This window comes from Hemitrygon akajei, chromosome 16 (genome assembly GCF_048418815.1).
Source record: "Hemitrygon akajei chromosome 16, sHemAka1.3, whole genome shotgun sequence".
Classification (NCBI taxonomy): domain Eukaryota; kingdom Metazoa; phylum Chordata; class Chondrichthyes; order Myliobatiformes; family Dasyatidae; genus Hemitrygon; species Hemitrygon akajei.
Window position 1 is genome coordinate 44,902,951 of NC_133139.1, and position 19,425 is coordinate 44,922,375.

General features: G+C 42.1%; 1 pseudogene; it reads right to left on the reverse strand.

Annotated features, from left to right (window-relative positions):
* Nucleotides 1-5,820: 5,820 nt before the first annotated feature.
* Nucleotides 5,821-7,810, reverse strand: LOC140740388 (immunoglobulin lambda-1 light chain-like; annotated as a pseudogene).
* Between the last annotated feature and the right edge of the window lie 11,615 nt (nucleotides 7,811-19,425).

The following is a 19,425-nucleotide window of genomic DNA, read 5'->3' on the forward strand; positions in this document are numbered from 1 at the left end:
TTGGGAAGATGTTGGAGTCGATTATTATAGATGAGGTCTCAGGGTACTTTGAAGCATATGATAAAATAGGTCATAATCAGCCTGTTTTCCTCATGAGAAAATATTGACTGACAAATGTGTTGGAATTCTTTGAAGAAATACCAAGCAGGATAGACAAAGGAGCAAACACGAGGAAATCTGCAGATGCTGGAAATTCAAGCAACACACCCAAAATGCTGGTGGAGCACAGCAGGTCAGGCAGCATCTATAGGAAGAAGTACTGTCGACATTTCGGGCCGAGACAAAGGAGAAATGGTTGATGTTGTGTACTTCAATTTTCAGAAGCCTTAGACAAGGTGCCACACATGAGGCTGCTTAACAAGCTACAAGCACATGCTACTACAGGAAATATTTAAGCATGGATAAAGCAGAGGCTGATTGGCAGGAAGCAAAGAGTGGGCATAAAAGGAGCCTTTTCTGACTGGCTGCAGGTGACGAGTGGTGCTCCACAGAGGTCTGAGTTGGAACCGATTATTTTATATGTCAATCATTTGGATGATGGAATTCATGGCTTTGTTGCAAACTTGCAGAAGATGTGAAGATAGGTGTAGTGGCAGGTAGTTTTGAAGAAGTAGAGAAACCACAGAAGGGTTTAGACAGATTAGAAAAATAGGCAAGGAAATAGCAGATGGAATGCAGTGTCTTTAGAAGTGAACGAATTAGCTATCTTCTAAATAGAGAGAAAATACAAATATCTGAGGTGCAAAAGACCTTGGGATCCCTAATGCAAGATTCCCTAAAATTTAATTTGCAGGTTGAATCTGTGCTGAGGAAGTCAAATGCAATGTTTGCATTCATTTCAAGAGGACTAAAATATAAAAGCAAGGAGGTAAGGTTGAGACTTTATAAAACACTGGCAGAGCCTCACTTGGAGCATTGTGTGCAGTTTTGAGCCCCTCATAAAGCATGTGCTGAAACTGGAGAGGGTTCAAATGAGGTTCATGAAAATGATTCCAGGATTTAATGGCTTGTCATAATGAAAAGCGTTTGATGGCTCTGGGCCTGTATTCGCTGGAAGTCAGAAGAATGAGGGGTGACCTCATTAAAACCTATTGAATGATGAAAGGCATTGATAGAGTGGATGTGAAGAGGAGTCCTATGGTGGGAAAGTTTAAGACCAGAGGACACAGCCTCAGTATAGAGAGGCTTCCTTTTAAAATGGAGATTAAGAAAAAATCCTTTAGCTGGAGAGTGGTGGATCTGTGGAATTCTTAGACACAGGCAGCCGTGGGGGTAAGAATTTATTCATATTTTAGGCAGAGGTTAATAGGTTCTTGATTGGTCAGGGCTTGAAGCTGTATGGAGAGAAGGCATGAGGTTTGGGCTGGGAGGAAAATTGGAACAACCATGAAGGGCCAAATGGGCTAATTCTTCTCCTGTATCGTATGGTCTTACGGTCATCCATATAAACAAACCAAATGCTAATGTGGTAAACTGAATCAACAAATCTGCAGATGACACTAAGATTGGAGAAGAATGGACAATCCATGCTTGCAGTACATTCTTGTTCAGCTACAAGAATGGGCAGAAAAAAATCCAGATCGGATTTACTGCTGACAATTGTGGGTTGTTGGAATTTGGGAGGTTGTTGGAATCTTAAGGGAAGATATTGCCTCACATTCTGTTGGAATTCTTTGAGGAAATAAAAAGCATATAGTCAAAGGTGAATTGGTGGCTGCTGTGTACTTGGACTTTCAGAAGGCCTTTGACAAGGTGCCACACATGAGGCTGCTGAACAAGATAAGAGCACATGGTATTGCAGGAAACATACTGGCATTGATGAAGCACTGGCTGGTTGGCAAGAGACAAAGTGTGGTGCAGAAACTGAGACATATTAGGAGATTGGACAATGTAGTGGCAGATGAAATATAGTGCCAGGATTTACACGGTGATGTACTTTGGTAGAAGGAATAAAAGTACAAAACTATTTTATAAACAGAAAGAAGATTCAAAAATCTGAGGTGCAAAGTGACTTAGGAATCATCATGCAGGATTCCATGATGGTTAATTTGCAGGTTGAGTCTGTAGTAAGAAAGACAAATGAGCATTCATTTTGAGAGGACTAAAATATAAAAGCAAGGATGTAATTTTGAGGCTTTATGAGGCATTTGTGAGACCTTACTTGGAGTATTGTAAGCTGTTTTGTCTCCTTATTTAAGAAAGCATGTGCTGACATTGGAGAGGGTTTGGAGGACATTCATGGGAAGGATTCCAGGAAGTACAGGCTTATCATATGAGGAGCGTGTGATGGCTCTGAGCATTTTATTTTCTGAAATTTAGATAATTGGGGTGGGGAATTCATCGAAACCTGCTGAAAGTTGAAGGGCCTAGAAAGAGTGGATGTGCTGATGATGGTTCCTATGGTGACTGAGTCAAGAACCAGAGGCCTCTGCCTCAGAATAGTGAGATACCCATCTGGAACGGAGATGAGGTGGAATTTCTTTAAACAGAGGGCGTTGAATCTGTGGAATTCATTCACAGGTGGCTGTGGAGGCCTGATCATTCGATGTTCTTTAGGCAGAAGTTGACAGGTTATTGATTAGTTCGGGCATTAAAGGTTATGGGGGAAAGCAGGAGAATGAGTTTAAGAGGGAAATGGATCAGCCATGATAATGCTTCTATGTCCTGTGGTCTGTGGTCCTTTGGAAATGCACTTTTGTCCCTCTTTTATTCTTTATATATATATCTGAAAAATTATTTTGCATCCACTTTTATATTATTGGCTAGTTTACCTTCATATCTTTTCTCCCAGATATAAAAACTTCTGGTTTAAAATGGTGCATCAGAAGGTGGGCAACAACTTACTGAGTTTACTGAGAGCTCTCAAAGCAAAGATCACAACTAAATAATTTATTAATGACACTATCTGTAAAAAAAATATGGTGAATGATCTCCGCAAACAGCAAAGAGGCAGGTGAAGGTGAAGTTGACTGGAGGATCGAGGTACGTTCAAGGAGAAGAGGTCAGAGTCAGAGATGGAGTTGGAGTGAGCGGAGTGGAGAAAAGTCAGTGCAGAGGAATTTCCAAGCCCATCCACCTATACTGAGAGTGAGGTTTGTTTGATATAAGTGCTGGTCCAATTTGGAAAGGTTGAGTACGGGCCAGAATGTGGCAGTGGGAACCAGGCCCAGAGTGTAACAATGCAACAGGGCTTGTGTCGGAAAGTGAGGAATGACCTGATTTTTTGCATGATTTAACTGCCGGGGCTGGATGTTTGGGACATGCCTGTTCTGAATGCCACTCCACAATGTTTCCTCCGCTCTTTGCTGCACTAAGACTGAGGCTGTGTGCCTGCTACAGCAACTCCAGGCTTCCTGTCTGCGGGCTCCACAACATTTTGCTCTGTTGTGTGATGAACTGAGCCCAAAGCTGTGGGCTTTCTGTCTATGGACTCAAGATCATTCTGAATGTTGCTTGCTTGCTTTTATTGCTTGCACAATTGATTATTTTTCTCTCTCTGCACATTGGGTGTTTTTTGGATGTTTTTCAATGGGTTTCATTGGGGTTACTTGCTTTGTGGCTGCCTGCAAGGAGACAAATTTCAAGGTTGTATAATGTATACACACTTTGTTAATAAATATACCTTGAACTTTGAATTTGGAACTTTTTATGTTTTTTTTCATTGCCTTCAATTGGTTTTTAAAAGCTTCCAAATCTTATTTCTTACAAATGTTTTCAATCTTATTTACCCTCTCTTTTGCATTTATGCCTGTACTGTACTTTTATGTTCTATTCTCTATGTTCTATGTTAAAATACATACAATATGTACAAGTCAGTCTGTGAATAGTTTACTTTTATGATATAAACTTAGAAATCAAATTAAAAAGTGATTCAGTAAATGTTCAAAAGAAGTCTCAGGAGGTTTACTGATCCTTTAAAATTAATTTCTGGCATCTGGGTAATGCTGGCAGGCCTGATATCAATTGCCCATCCCTTGAGGGAGGGATGGTGAACTGTGGTCTTGCACTGCTAGTGTCCTTCTGGGGAAGGTGCTCCCACAGTGATCTCAGGGACGATGTTCTTGAACTTAGGTGACGGACTAGTGAAACATTTCCAGGTCTAGATGGCTTGCCTGTTGAAGGGGAGCCTGCAGGTGCTGATGTTTCTCTGAATCTTCTACACTTGTCCCAGCCATTTTTACAGTATGCCAAGGACCCCTACCATTAACCGAGGGGTCTGTGGACCCTAGGTTTGGAACTCCTGCACTAGGTGGTCGAGGTGGTGGTTTGGGAGCTGCATTCGGAGGAGATGAGTAAATAGCTAAAGTGCATTTTGCTTATATTCCACACTGCAGCTATGGAGGTGAGGTGGACATGGAGGGTATAAATATTTAGAGGAGTTATTCCAGATGATAGTAATCAAGAGGGTTGCTGCTTGCTGGATGATGTTAAACTTCTGCAGAGTTGTTACAACTGATTAGTGGAGAGTATTCAGAAAGTGGAGAATGAAGAATTCATTTGTAGAATATATATCAATTTACTAATTTGCCAAATAACCTTGAACTGAAGTCCCATTATACACCTTGCCTTACCTCTCTATTCCTTTAATTTCAATGGAAAGGAAACCAAGCTTTGGCAAAGAAAGTGGGTTGGTGTGGGGCTGAATTCACTGTCGCCCTGTTAAACCATGGGACAGGCTGCATCACTGTCTAGTATGGGGAAGGTGGATCCACTGCACAGGGTTGAAAGAAGCTAGAGAAAGATGTGAAATTGGTCATCTCCATCATGGGTACTAGCCTCTGTAGTATACAAGACATCTTCAAGGAGCAGTGCATCAGAAAGGTGGCATCCATTATTCAGGACCCCCATCACACAGTACATGCCCTGTTCTCATCCTTACCATCAGGCAGGAGGTACAGAAGCCTGGAGTCACACGCTGAAAGATTCTGTAACAGCCTCATACCCTCTTAAATCAAAAATTAAGTGGACATTGGACCCATTACTCACCTTTTTATCATTTCTGTTTTTGCATTATTTGTAATTTAACTATTTAATATACAAATGTGTATTTATTGCAATTTATTTATTTATTTTCCCTAAGTTTATCATGTATTGCATTGTACTGCTGCCACTACGTTAACATATGCTGCTGCTATTAAACTTGGTTCTGATGGTGAAAACGTTTGCCTGATGTAACTAATGAATGCAATGCGCTGTCGACCCTGACTTTTTCTTCCATCATTTCTTCCCATCACTGCTAGACGTTTGAGCTTCTCTTTCCTCAGTACATGTCCCAGAAATTGCAGCTGCCATTTCCTGATTGATGAGACGTAGCATGGGGTGTGGATCGGAGAAGGGATGTGCAACAGGGAGAGAAGGGGGAGTTGGGTCCAATCCGCGGGAGAGTCCTTCTTCTCTCCCCCCACCCAGTATGAGAATGGTAAGAGCATGCAAGATATCAAGACGTACAGAAGGAAATCATTCCTGCGCTGATAATCTTTATTAGCAGTTCTCGGCTGTCACCATCTGTCACTGATCAGAAGTCATTAGGGCACCCATTAATCATTTTAATTAAATCCACCCCCGGTGACACAGAAAACTGTTCACTGGTTTATGTTTCTGATAAAGCCAAATAACTAGCCACTTTTACCCCATGTCGCTTCTCGGTGGGAGAAAGAGAACAAAACCAGCCTCGGGTGCAAATATTCCAACAACAGTGAAAATTACCGCGAGCTGATCAGACTCAGAGTACAGTGAGGAAAGTAATAAACGGGGTGAAAATGCAAAAAAAAAGTTATCCCCTATTAATCAGGGAGCAAACAGTCCGAAGCCGCGCTCGGTTTAACAGCTGGATTGTGTGACTGTTGCGGATATTGTCGAGGCTGCTCCTTGTTGAACTGAGCAGGAGTACCTCTTCCCACTGCTCCAGTCTGCGCCGGGCACCGTCAGGTAGCTGCTGAGACTGAAGGTTTTGTCCGTGTTCTGGTTTGCACCTCACTGCTCGTCGGACTCCCGTCCACTGTCCAGCTTACGACAGGGAAGCCCACCGACAGCTTACTGACCAGACAAGCTAAGGTGCCGGTTCCTTTAGCGGAGATCTCCTCGGCTGACGGCCCAAGCAGTTTCACTGAAGGGTCGGGGAGCTGCTGATCTGGATCGGGAACAAGAGGAGACATGTTTCAGGGCACTGAATATCTCGCGATATTTCGCAGTTGCATGGAAGCATGAGTGAAAGGTTTTAGCTTCCAAGAATGGGACCCAGGGTTTCGCTAGGGTGCAAGTCACTGTCGATGGAGGGCAGTGCATTTTAGTCAGCACTGAAGGACTGGACGTTTGTGGCCAAATCCTGCAGAGTCGCTGGATTACAGCATCACCAGCTCAGTGACATCACTTCCAGCTCTTGGGATCTTCCTCGGCATGTGATATCAGTGACACGTTCCTTCCATTTGCTCCATCCACTCATCACCAATGCGCCTCCTCCCACCCGTATCACCCACAGCTGTAATGTGAGTAAACCTGTTTCTTGCCTACACAGGCTGCAGCGCAACATGTGCGTGGTCCTGACTTTCACAGAGCTGGTTTGGGGAAGTCACACTGTGACGATGTGGAAGCAATTACTGTGGGCGAAGGAAGGTGGGATTCTCCCTAGAACCGAAGCTCTGGCCTGAGTCTGTGTAGCGACCGTAATCACTGAGCGGCCGGACCCCAAAAGGAGCAGTGCTCAATTGAAAAGGTGGCAGGAGAGGAGGGAAGGACGAGGCAATTGGATGGTTGTCTGCAGGAGTGTTCTACCCTGACCGGGAGAAATGGAAGTTCAGTGAAAGTTGGAGGGAGGTTTCACCAGAGAATCCTCATACAATAACTTGAAACTTGTAGTTCTGTTGTCTTGACAACCGTGGGCTACATCATATCCTCAGTGATACCTTAGGCCGCATTCTGAGAAGCTGGAACTCCTCACGCTGGCTTCCAACAAACCAGAACAAAAGCGGCCAAGCTGATAGGATTGAAACCGCGCAAACATAGAGTTGGACGGACAATTTCAGAAACGAAATATTAAAGTGCAGATGCAAGAGACACAACACACGGCACCAGCGAGAAAACACAACTGAAAAGAGAGCTTGTTTAAAGGCGATAACAATTCACACACAACTCTGTATTCACCGAACACAATTTCATCGACCCACGGTATGTGGAACGACCGGATCGTAAATTTGCGTTTTCATTATAAAATTCGCCAAGAAATAACATATAAATTATTATTTGCCAGGTGACCATATTCATGCAGCTAGCAATTGCAGGAGGGGTTTCCCTGTCAGTTACCTGTAACAAAGAGCTTGGTCCCTGGGCCGAACATGTAATAACTGCTTGATGAAACCCACTTTTCGCAGTAATAGACGGTAGCGTCATTCAGCTCCACATTTTTTTATGTTTAACTGGTAAACGGTGCCGGCGCTGTTGACTGCCGACGTGAAACGGTCGCTGCTAAAGCCAGACCCATAGGTCGGGGCGCTGAGTGAGTGATGGTAGTACAGGATCCATTGTGGAACCGTTCCCGGTGTCTGCTTCTACCAATTTACATAATTGTCATCCTTTGGTGCGATGTTACATTCCAACGTGGCCGTGGCTCCTGGACTCACCGACACGGTCGGAGTCTGTGTCAGAGTCTGGGATTCTCCAGCTGTAAAAAAACAGGAATTCAACTTTAACCATTGACTCTTTAATATGATCCCGAAAGCCAACATCAACAAACGCTGGCGGTGCAGTCATGCCGCCGGTACTTACAACCTAGCCACATTGCCAGCGACCAGAAAAAGCACAACGTCCGTATCATTGCTGTCCGTCAGCTTCCTAGGACACTTCAGTCGATGGATCTGTGACAGACTGTGGCCGCCGTCGCCAATGGTACCTATTTATAGAGCCGTTCATACCAGGGAGGAAACCCATGCAAATCAGGGCGACTCACACTGACCAACCAGAGCAACACGCACAAAATTCCCGAGGAACTCAGCAGGCCAGGCAGGATCTAGGAAAAGGGTACCATCGCCGTTTCGGGCCGAAACCCCTTTGGTAATATTTGCCCGCTTCTCTATCCTACGCCGGATTCATGCTTTCAATCTCTATTCACTCTTTCCCAAGATGCTGCCTTTCCTGTTGAGTTCCTCCGGTATTTTGTGTGTGTTGCTCAGATTTCCAGCATCTGCGGATTTTCTCTTGTTTATGATCAACTAGTACAAAGGATTTGAAAACTTCCTATTCACCGTCTCACACCATCAGGATGAGGCGGTGTCACTGGCCAACAAAGAGCAGATCAGTTGATAAAACAAAAGTGTATGAACAGACTGTTCTGTGTCCAATATCTCCCAAATTTGCACAGAGGGAGGTAGATACAAAGGTCCGTGTCCTCTTTTGTGCCCAGCAAATGTGTAACAGACAACCCTCTGATCTACAGGTTGCGGACACACACGAAGTGCTGCTGAAAGCTCAGTGGAAGACTGATGAACGCTGCCGACTGTGCAGTCCAGCAGTACGTGCATTGTAGCCGGTGCAGACAAAGTTAAAACTGCACAGGATGGAAAGATTCTTGATCAATTAAAGGGGAATCTCCAGAGGGAGCCACATGAGTGGCTATCGTGCCATATTTGTGTGTACTTTTTAAAGTTTATGTCATTGAATATCACAATGATAATTGTGAATGTTTACACAGCTTCTTCCCTGGATTTGATATAAAAAATAATCTTTCCCCCTTATTTCCCTGATTCAGTTCTTGCCACTTTCCATCCCTCACAATCCAGGCACAACGGAGCAGACAGTACTGACTTCCTGTTTCCACACAAATCATTCAGATGTTGAGTTCAAATCCACTCTGACTGTTAGAGGGATTGAAGTCTGTCTGAATGTGGGGATGGAATCTGTTCTGAGTAACAGTAAGGTGCAGAAAGCTATTGTGTACATTGGTACAAGCAGACAGCGGGAACAACTCCACGATGGATTCTCCGGTGTTACTACACACACGCAGTGACCCGATACACAGGCAGAATTATTAACCCTTTGGGAGAGTGCCTCTCATCATTGGTACTATGGTAGCGTTGTGGTTAGCACGACGCAATTACAGCTTGGGGCGATCTTGTGTAAAACGTTTCATTCTGGCACTGGCTGTAAGGAATTTCTACTTTCACTTCGCGAGTGCGTACATTTCCATCGGGTGCTCCGGTTTCCTCCCACATTCCAAGGACGCACAGGTTAGTAGGTTAACTGGTCATTGGAAATGTTCAATTGATTAGGCTCGTGTTAAATAGGTTGGTTGGGCCGGAAGGACCTGTTCCTTTGTCTCTCTAAATACTTAAATAAATAAATCATTACCCGTCCATGTCGGTCTCATTAAGTTTACATACGCACATGTGATCAAAAAATATCCTAGGGAATCAGCAACATTTTGGGGTAGGTGGAGTTGGGGAGGGGGGAATTCAGGCAATTGGTCATTATATAGTTATTTTTCTTTGAGTGTGGTCTTCACCTGTTCCTTGAGATAGTCTGATAAAAGGAACAGGAGGTGTTGCCAGCTGGAGCAGCTGGGTCTCTGGTGTTTAGTGTTCGAGCAACAATAGTCCTTGCCCAAGGCTGAATGTTTTGTGTGCAGCAGGTTGCTGGAGGTTCTCCTCCTGCAGCTAAAGTTAATGAAGATAGTGGGAGACAGGGTGATCACCATACAGCCGGACGAGCAGACAGATTGGCCATGATTCCCCTGAGGACACACTGCTCCATGACTGAATGATATTCAGAGTACTGAATGGGAGTCTTCTCCTGGGCTAGAGGATGAAAATATGTTCAATTGTGTCCGTTGTGCAAGTGGGTCCATTCTGCAGGGAGAGAGTAGAATGATCTCCAGAGGAACAAGAGAGAAGATTCTTAAAGTTAGCAATAACTTGTGTTTACTGTGGCACAGACATGATTCAGGACAGGTATGTTGTCTCTATGGTGTCCCAGTCACTAAACCCTGTTCAGTGATTTCACTGGAAAATCCTGGATGGGCAGAATGAAGGGGTACCAATTTCTTCAAACATTTCCAAGATGTTTGGCTTTGTAGCGTAAATTGGGCCAGGTTTTCAGATGAGTGTCAGGATTTGAAGGGAATTTGAGGGGAAAGGAAAGGGATTGGTACAAAGCTGGTGTAAGTAGGTGTTGGATGGAAAGCACAGACACAGAACTCTGAAGAGTCTCTTTCCATGCTTTATGACAGAAAGCAGTCAGAGTTTAGGCCAGTCCGAATGGAACCAGAGTGCCAGATCAGTAAGTGGAGAGGGTGTGGAGGCAGATATTGGTGAAACCTCAGACAAAGTTTGGAATCAAAATGTTGAGCATGGTGCAACGGGTGTCCCGAGCTGTGTATATTTCAATGCTACAGGTTTCCTAGGAAAGGTGGTTAATAGTGCTGGAGATGAGGTAACGGGTTTACAAATAGAGGTCATGTGTAGTGAGGAAGATACGTTGTTGGGGCAAATATTACCATCAAGAGAATGAGTTGCAACAAAAAAGGCATACAGAATCGAAAAGGGTGAATACAGGACTGAAGATGTTGTATTTGAATGCAGAATAAGGTAGATAATTTTGCAGCACAGTTGCAGATTGGCAGTAATGATGTTGTAGGCATCACTGAATTATGGTTGACAGAAGATTACAGCTGGGAGCTTAATAACCACATTGTATCACATAGAATTTGAAAATAGCCTTTCAAATGGAAAGGCTGGAAGGCAATGGGGGTGGTGTTTATCTATTGGTTAAAAAATGAAATCAAATCATCAGGAAGAGGTGACATGCGGTCGGAAGGTATTGAATTATTGTGGATAGAGCTAAGGAAATGTAAGGGTTAATTGACTCTGATGGGAGATGTGTACAGAACCCCAAACAACAGTAACAATGTGGCTTACAAATTATAATGGGAGATAGAAAATGCATGCAACAAAGGAAATGTAACAATAGTCATGGGGAATTTTAATATGCAGGTGTATTGGGGAAATTATATTGGTGCTGGATGCTAGGAGGAGGAATTTCTAGAGTGCCTACAAGATGGCTTTTTAGAGCAGCTCGTGGTTAAGCCCACTGGATTGGGTGTTCGGCAGTGAAATAGAATTGATTAGACAGCTTATGGTAAAACAACCCTGAAGGGAAAGTGATCATGATATGATCAAATTCACCCTGAAACTTGAAAAGGAGAAGCTAATGTCAGATATACCAGTATTATAGTCGTGTAAAATAAATTACAGAGGAATGAGAGAGGAGCAGGCCAGAGTTCATTGAAAAAAAGTCCTGGCAGGGATGATGGCAGAGTAACAACGGCTGTAATTTCTGAAAGCTTTTAACAATCAACAGAAGGCAAGCAAAAATGTCATGAAGAAGGTAAAGATAGAATATGAAATTAAGCTAGCCAATAATGTTGAAGAGGATACCAAAAGTTTCTTCTGATACATAAAGGGCAAAAGAGAGGTAACTGTGGACATCAGAGCTCTGGAAGATGGTGCTGGAGATGTTGTAATCAGGGACAATGAAATGGGGGATGAACAGAATAAGTGTTTTGCATCAGTCTTCACTTTGGAAGGCACTAGCAGTATGGTGAAAGTTCCAGGTGTCAGTGTTCATGAAGGGTTTGAAGTTACTATAACTCTAGAGTAGGCTCTTTAGAAACTAAAAGGTCTGAATGTAGATATACATCACGTAGACCAGATGGTGTACACTCAAGTGTTCTGAAAGAGGAGGCATTAATAATGATCTTTCAAGAATATTTAGATTCTGGAATGGATCTGGAAGAAAAATGGAAAATAAAGAAGTAAATATTAGATTTAAAGAAATGCTGATTTAGGGGAAACATCAATTAGCATACACAGAAACTAATGAGAAAGCTAAGAGTCTTGTAAGAAAGAATAAGAGATTCCACGTGGAAGACCCTGCAGAGGAAGCCAAAGCAGCAGCTAATCGATGCGATCAGGGAAATATATACAAGATTTTAAAATTGGTAGGTTCCAGGTCAGATCCAGTGGTCCCAGGAGAGATAAGAACAGTCTGCTTTACACAACTGAGAAAGAGCAGGAAGCACGATGGCAGAGAATTTCAGAGAATTACAGCATATATCACCTCTGAATGAGGAACCTGATATAAAATAGGCAGCAGTGGACCTCGACATAAACACAGATCCACACAAGAAAGAAGAGATTGTTGCTGCAATTAAATCAATAAAGAAGAGCAAAGCTCTAGGACATCACAATTTGAAATCCGAACTGTTCAAACAGAACCAAAGGTGACAGCAGCCATCCTACAACCACTCTTTGCTATAATCTGGACTTGGGGACAAGTAACTAAGAAATGGAGAAAAGCAGTATTGCCATAATCCCGGAGAAAGGAACTCTAAATAGTTGCAACAACTGGCATGGAACCACACGTTGGTTAGTGCCCAGCAAGATGCTCACCAAAATCATTGTCCAATGGATAACACATACTGTCAACGTCTGTCTGAGGAAGGAGCAAGCTGGCTTCAGGAAGAACAGAGGCTGTGTCAACCAGATCTTCACACTATGTATCATCATAGAAGAGTGGCAGAAACAAATGTATGTGAATTTTGTGACATTGAAAAGACTTTTGCTGGCATCTGCAGGTAGAGACACTGGCTAATTTTCAGATCATACACGATCCCTTCCAAAATTATCCAATTTATCCAGAATTTCTATGCTAATTTCATGAACATGTTTTGGGACTGCAATTGAGCTTTTAAGGCAAGAGAGTCAAAGCTGTGTGATGTTGGAGATATTGTTTAACCTGGTGATCGACTGGGTTATGAGACAAACAATGAAAGATAAGCAGAGAGGCATCAGGTGGTCCCTATTCTCTACTTTTGAAGACCTTGGTTTAGCGGATAACCTCACATTAAATTACATACACACCAGAAATTGCAAGAGAAAACTCAGACCCCTGTGTACCTTTGGTGGACAGGTTGGACTTAGAGTCAACCAGAGAAAGACTGAGACCATGTCCCTCAATGTAGAATCTCTTCCTCATATCAAGGCATCTGCTCTATGCAAGATCTTCCATATTTTCTGGCCAAGAAAGATCTGCAACCATACCCTATTCCTTCAGTGTTATCAGGAGGGCATGACCACTATCTTCATGAGGAAACTGGAGAAGAATTGGACATGTGATGAAACGATAGGCCAACTCTATCATCAAGACAAAACTTTATTGAATCTCTGAAGGGTGAGGAATCCAAGAGACTATAGACAAAATGATGCTGTACCATAGAAATGAGGACCGTGAACCACACCTGGGACACAATAGAGAAGATGGTCAAGGATACACAGAGACTGAAAACCTTCATTGTCCTGAGCACCAGCAACATAACAGGCAGTATGTAAGAAAGTAAGTTAATGAAATCAGTCTTCATTTGCAAGGAAATGATGTGAATCTTATCAAAGTGAAATCAGCCATCTTCACATTTTTCTCCATTAATCTTATTTAAGTGTAACATTGGCCATCATGACATTGTCCAATTTCAAAGCCTCTCTGTGTGGAAGAGAAGGAAAGAATGCCAGATGATGAACTTCAAGTATACTGTGCCCACCTGGGTGAGCTACATGAAGACATATCACAGAGATTTCAGTATATTCTCCCCATCTCAATTCCCAATTGGTTTATTGCCCAGTCCTGAACACTAGCAATTAACAGGAAGGATGAAGGGAGAATTGATCTCGCTATAAAATTTTGAGCTGAAGCTGAGGTGTATAGCAAGACTTTTGGATGAAGAAAGAAATCACTGAATGTGAACCTGCACAGTTGAAAAAGGTCAAGATGTTCTTTATTACCCTTACAACATCATATCAAGTGACGTGCAGTTTCAGTGCAGTCACGCAATGTCTTTCAAAGCAATGAAATAGACCACAAATCACTGAACATGGGGTTCTGAGTCAGCTTCTGAGTGACATTGAGCCTGATGTTGAGAAACTGATAATCACTGCTCTGCCCATCCATCCCACTGAAAGGTGAAAAAGCTGTGAAGTACTGAATAGTTGCATTGTTCATGTCTCTCTGAACTTATTGATGAAAATTGTTTTTACTCTAATTACTGAAAATAAAGAAATACAGTGGGTCCCAGTTAATTGGGATGCATCAGGAACAGTACATAGAGGCCCAATTAAATGGATACCCCAATTTGTAGATGGTTCATGGAAATAGTTTAAAATGTTTAAAAATTCAAATATCTGTATAACACGTAATGTATTTAAATGAAATGCAGGACAAATCTGAAGACAACCAAACTACTTTAGCTGTATTAAAATATTTATTAGTTTCTGACAGTTATTGATGGAGGAAATAATCCAGTGTATGCTGCCATGTTCTTTTGATTGACTATAAATGAGCAAAATCAGCACAGACACCTAATACAGATAATGGACTGCCTTCATACAATGCTTTAATGATTGCATCCTCCAAATTTTCATTTTCATTGTAACATTCAAGATATCTGTTGATACCTTCACATTATCAGTAGATCCTAACTTGTTGAAGTAGTGACATTGTTTCTTTGTCAGTCCTGGCTGTACTTGGCACCTCCAAGCCAAGTAAGCAAAACAGTAATGGATTGCATTCCTGCTTACTACTCACCAGCTATCAGTGACAAAAATCACTATATTTTGAACATAAACACAGGCCAGTGAAGCTACTTAAAAACTGTTCACTCTCAGCACAATCTAGTGCTTAATGCCCACAAGACTGATGCTAGTTAAAAATGGTTCAACCCAGTGTCCTGTCCCAATTAAGTCAAAAGTGTCCCAAATAAACAAATGGTATGCCCTAATTAACTGATTGGCGAATTAACTTGAATCCATGTAGCTTTAAATAGCTTTTTTAAAATGTTGATAAGGGGGACTAAAGTCTTAACCAACAGAGGTGTACATAATTATTAGTATCATAGATGGATGAATACAAAAAATATTTTTCTAACTAAATGAATGCCTACAATGAGAGGACACTAGAATAAGGTAAGAGGTAAGATACTGAGAGAGAATCTGAGTAAGGATTAGATTCACTCAGAGAGTGAAAGTTCACACAGCAATCTTGCATGGGCTGATAAATGCCAAGTAATATTCACATCACGGAAGTGCTGGACTGGGATCGTGTCCAACAAATGAGTGTCTGACATCCTACCCTTGGCATTTATTGGAATCAACATCTCTGAGCCAACTACACCCAATGTCTTGGGGATCACTATTGATTATCAATTCAAAAGGATCAGCTATATGAATATTGCTGTTATAAGAGCAAATCAAAGACTCATTCGCCTGCTTTAACAAAGCCTTTTCACCATTTCTGTGGTCTAAGAGAAGAGTGGGATGCAATATTCTCCTCATTGAAATCCTTCTTGATTTGAAGCAGTTAATAAGGTAGATATTTGTTTAATATTTCCCAGTGCCTTCATTTGATTTAGTTCTGTAGAGTCACTGCGATTAAATGAGAGCTCCCAATTTCAGTGAACCACTCCCTTTGTTACACTACAGTGGGATCCAATACCCTTACCCTGTGACTCTGTCATTGTATCGAATCCTTTCAAACCCGAGTAGAATGACAAACATGAGGTTCCGTTAGTGACACTTTTTCACCAGTGGAACAGCTGAAAAATACCCTTCACATCCGAGTGCTATCTACAAAATATTTTAACAGAAACCTGATGCAAAAGTACCAGAAAACATTTCAATTATACCATACTTTATACAAAATCACTGTGTGTTTATTTCCAGTGAATTAAGCTACTCACAGTCTTGGGAATGACATTATCAATAGTACTGATGCATTGATGCCATTGACTATCACATTCAAACTTGTTATCAATGAACAGTAGAATACTAATATGCTCATATTCTAACCATAGACAAAATTTATCATGAGATTATTCACTACTTCAAATAAAATAAGGACTTTGAGGGGTTAGCTGCACTCATTATAGTACAGAAAAAGATTTTTTAAGGCATAGCTGCAGAGAATTGGTCCTGCACCAGTCAATTGATAGTATACAAATCAACTTAATCAATTTGGATTAAATTATGAATGGAGAAGGACAAGACATGAATCCAGTGAGAAAGAACTCTATGTGAAATTAGACATTATTGAGCTGTGTTAAAATAGGAATTGCAAATAATTTAAATTTTCCGATTTTAAAACAAAAATTGAAAAAGGACCTTTTGTCTTGTTCAGGGTGTGAAATTAACAAACATCTGTGGTAACAACAGGAAATGAGATGTTATTTTAAGGAGCGGGATGGCCCAAAACTGAGACAAGACATTTACACCTGTTCTTTCTACTCAAATACCAGTTTCTGTTCTAGCCGATGGTACTTTAAGACACTTTGCTGTTAAAGGGACAATATCACTGATGCTTCCCTTCTGTGGCAGTCAAAAGAACAACTGCCTCACATATTGTTCCATGTCAGTTTGCTGAATCACTTCACAGATTTATAGACTGAAATCTGGGGGAAGGAAACATTGATTGAGGCCTATTGTTTCAATGGGTATCAATGAATCCATTCCCATTACATTGTCTAAGTTTGTTTGTTTTCCATTGACATCAAAGATGATGTTTTTCTTTAAAGTTTTGCAGAAATTTTGGTAAGTTTGAGCTTAACTGAATGAATCAAATGAAAAGTGGGGGAATGGAAGGAGAGAGAGAGAGAGAGAGAGAGAGAGAGAGAGAGAGAGACAAATAGGGGTGTACAGAGGGAGGGAGTGATCATCATGTGCAGAGATCATCCAGCATTTTGTGTGTATTGCTTTGGAATTTGAGCTTCTGCAGATTTTCTCATGCCCATCAGTAAAAATGTCCATGTATGCACAGACACAAAAATGGGGAGACAACTAACATATTCAATATTGTCCCATCAAGAAGAAACTCATTATCAGCACAAACATTGAAGTGGCTGTCACCAATGCCCATGAATAATGTACCAGTGTGCATAATGTGCACAAATGTAGTCATGAGAAATTTGGTCAAAATATGGACAAATTGCTGAATTCCGGAGGTGAAACGAGAATGAGTCTTTGATTGGAATACTGCACAGATGCAGTGGAAGCAATCCCGCACAAGTCTAGTTAAGATCTTTAAAAACCCAGTCTCCATAAAAGAGGGCTACCTGTTAACGGTGTGGTCTGAGTCAGAGCGGTTGGGCTTTGGCTGAACAGGGCTTAGGCGACAACAGGCAAGGCAAGGTAAGTAGGTAAGTTCATTCCTTATTTCCTACCTAACTCTTGAGAGAATGGGGGTATGTCCACAGGGCCACTGTTCTGTTTTGGGTGCCAGATGTGGGATTTCGAGGAGATTATCAGCTTCCCCGATGGTCACATCTGCACAAGGTGCACCCAGATGCAGTTCCTTAGAGACTGTGCTAAGGAACTGGAGATGCAGCTCGATGACCTTCAGCTTGATTGCAAAAGTGAAGAAGTGATAGACAGGAGCAACAGGGAGGTACTCTTCCCGAGGCTACAGGAGACAGATAAATGGGTGACTGTCAGGAGGGTAAAAGAAGAACTTCAGATAGTGGAGACCAACTCTGTGGCCATTCTTCTGAACAATCATTACTCCATTTTGAGTATTGGTGGGGGTTACAACCTAGCAGGGAAAAGCAACATCAACTGTGTCTCTGGCACAGTGTCTATGGCTTAGAAGGATAGGGAACTGAAGGAGATGGCAGCAGTAATAGATGACTCTATAATTAGGGGAGGAGTTAGATGATTTAGTGGCTATGAAAAACAAACACAGATGGTAATTTGCTTCTCATGTACCAGGTTCCTCGATGTTTTGAATGCACCCACTATATTCTGTAAAGGAGGGGTAAGCAGCCAGAAGCTGTGGTGCATACCTGTACCACCAACATAGATAGGAAAGGGAAGGAGGTCCTGAAAACAGAATACAGGGAGTTGGGAAGAAAGCTGAGAAGCAGGACCTCAAAGGTAGTAATCCCAGGATTGCTGCCTATGTCAGGCGACATTAAGGACATGAATAGAATGAGGTGGCAGATAAATGCGTGGCTCAAGAATTAGAGCAGGGAGCAGGGATTGAGATTTCTGGATAATTGGGACCTCTTCTGGGGCAGCTGTGACCTGTACAAATGGGATGTGTTCCACTTGAATCTGAGGGGGACCAATAAATTTGTGAGCAGGTTTGCTAGAACTGTTGGAACTGGTTTAAACTAATATGGGAGAGGGATGGGAACCAGTATGACAGAGCTGAGGATGAGCCAGCAGGTTTACAAACAGATGATGGATGCAACATGAATGTAAGGAAGAACAAGCCAGTGACTGGGTACAAGTGCAGGCAGACCTATGAGTTAAATTGTACCACAGAGGAAAAATTCAAAAGGTCAAAGAATGCAGGACTTAACATGCTGTACTTTCATGTGCATAGCATTCAGAATAAAATGGATGAAATTCTGGCTCAATTAGAGATTGGTTGGTATGCTGTTGCGGGCATCACTGTGGGTGAAAGAAGGCCATAGTTGGGAGTTTAAAATCAAAGGATATACTTTGTATTGAAAGGACAGGCAGGAAGGCATAGGCAGTGGTGTGGCTCTGTTGGTAAGAGATGTATTTACATCTTTAGAAAGAGGTGACATAGGGTGAGAGAATGCTGAATCTTTGTGGGTGGAGTTAAGAAACTGCAATGTGAATAAAACATTATGGTAATCATATACAGGCCTCAAAATAGTAGCCAAGGTGTAGGTTTGAGATTGAAAAAAGAGCTGGAAAGGGCACAAAATAAGGGGAATGTCACAATTGTAAATGAGGTCTTCAATATGCAAGGGGATTGGGAAAATCAGGTTGGAGTCAGATCACAAGAGAGGGAATTTGTTGAATGCTTACGAGATGAAATTTTAGAGCTGCTTGTGCAGAACCTACCAGGAAAAATGCTATCTTATACTGTATTGGGTGTTGTGTGATAACCCAGATCTTATTAGTGAGCTTAACGTACAGCTAGCCTTAGAAGGCTGTGATCATGATATGATTGCATTCATTCTGCAAATTGAGAGGGAGAAGAATAAGTCAGATGCATCAGTATTTCAATGGAATAAAAGGAGTTACAGAGGCATGAGAGAGGAGCTTGTGCAGGTGGATTGGAAGAAGATACAGGAGGATACTACTATGGTGAGTGTATTGAGAACTAGAGGGGACACCCTCAAAATTGAGGGGCAACCCTTTACAACACAGGTAAGGAGGAATTTTTTTGAGCCAAAGAGTAGTGAATCTGTGGAATGTTCTGCCACAGACTGTGGTGGAAGCCAAATCTGTGAGTATATCTAAAGTGGAAGGTGATAGTCCCCTGATTGATCAGAGCATCAAAGGATATGGTGAGAAGGCAAGTGTATGGGGTTGAGTGGGATTGGAGATCAGCCATGATTCAATGGTGGAACAGATTCGATCG